Source organism: Alexandromys fortis, unplaced genomic scaffold (genome assembly GCF_014885135.2).
Source record: "Alexandromys fortis isolate MF-2015 unplaced genomic scaffold, M_Fortis_MF-2015_v1.1 scaffold_43, whole genome shotgun sequence".
Taxonomy (NCBI): Eukaryota; Metazoa; Chordata; class Mammalia; order Rodentia; family Cricetidae; genus Alexandromys; species Alexandromys fortis.
Window position 1 is genome coordinate 1,593,004 of NW_026067928.1, and position 1,699 is coordinate 1,594,702.

A 1,699-nucleotide genomic window follows, 5' to 3' on the forward strand; every position below is an offset into this window, starting at 1 on the left:
AATAAGATCAAAATACATTTCATAAAATATAAACTAGAAATGGAATGTCAACAAAATATTATTACATATACAATCATGTATATGCGTATGTATCATTGTTTGTGTGGAGTTTATACATGTAGGAAGTATCTTTGGAGGCCACAAGAGTAAAATCTCTGCATCTATAATTACAGGGAGCTGTGAGTTGACCAACAAAGATGCTATATATTCAACTGCATTGTTGTTGGAATTTTTCCCACCAATTGCTTTTGCAGTACAATACTTAGGGTATGGTTTCTGTGTGGTTGTGAACTTTTATAAGGTTGAGGACGGATCTCTCTTTCTCTCTTGGGAGGTCAGAGCAGAAGCAAGCTTGTGCAGTTGTTCACGTCTCCCTAGGGCAGAGCATAGTGGCTTCTACCTTGTCCTATATTCTGTGAATCTGTGTTTCCTTTTGAATCCCCCATTTCTTTTTGTATCTCCATAATAAAGACAATTTGTAACTCTTTCTTTTAAATATATATCTATATTTTTGTATTGGTGGAGGGAAGAGAAAAGAAAGCAGCCCCTATACTGGGCCCTATTGACTGGCAGCTTCTCATTCCATAGAGTTAAGGAAGACTTTGAGGAAATAAAGGTTGTTTGGAAAAATGCAGGTGTAGCTGCTTTGTATGCTGTGGTGGGTAGGAAGAATGAAGTGAAGTTTGAAGGCCCCTCACACCCTCCATCTTGCCTCACACTCTGTCCTCGAACCCTTGGGCGGAGAAAGCACTACTTTCATTCCTGCTTCTTGGGATTGTTGACTGCCACGTAGTGATAGAGAAAAACAAGCCAGAAAAGCGACACACCCAGCATGTTGGCGAAGATGGCGAGCTACACATCCGTGATCATCCTGACCAGCTCCACTCGGCTCCGATGCTACCGCTCACTGTACAGCTCGAGGTAGGAGTGACAATTTGTAACTCTTGCATTGCCTCTCGCTGTATCCCAGTTCTCTGAAAAAACAGGAAGGAAGCATTTTTAAACACCAATTCATCTCTCCAGACACCACCATCTACTTCTAATTTGCCTATCTAAATATTGTTTTTTAGTAGTATTGGGACAAATTGATACACCAAAGTCCCCAATTGATGAGATTTCACATTCTGGGAAGTTCCAGGTTATTTGTGTATTGATTCTTGTAAATTGAGCTGACCATAATTCTGAACACATTTTATTTAGCTACATTAGTTCAGAGTCATGAAAGAAAAATGTAACAAGCCTTTATAATTTATTAGAAACATGAAAATAGGGCTAAAGTCATAGACTTATCGTCAGAATCTTATTTATTTGATGAAATATGACATTAGGTCTCAAAAACGAATTTTCATAATTGGAAAAAATGAATCAAGTATGACGAAAAAGAAAAATTTCAAAACAAACCCTGTATATTGCACAACAACAGCACTGAACAGCTCCAGTTTTTTTTTTTTTCAATCTTAATAGCTAATAAGAGAATAGTGGAAATTCAACAGTTTTGTTCTATTCTGAGCAACATCAGATAGCTGATAGTGAGAAGCCATCACTGACCTGAGCAAATATAGCAATTCTATACGTGAAGATGTACCAATTGCAACAGAAAGTCTCACCTATCATGCTGGAAAAACACATAGAGAGCAATGCAAAGTTATCTTCAATCATACCTCCTTTAAAGTACTTATATTAAAATCACCAGCTTAAC

The 1,699-nt window shown here is 37.6% G+C and overlaps 1 pseudogene; it reads right to left on the reverse strand.

Annotated features, from left to right (window-relative positions):
• Nucleotides 1-756: 756 nt before the first annotated feature.
• On the reverse strand, nt 757-870 carry LOC126503113 (dolichyl-diphosphooligosaccharide--protein glycosyltransferase subunit 4-like; annotated as a pseudogene).
• Between the last annotated feature and the right edge of the window lie 829 nt (nt 871-1,699).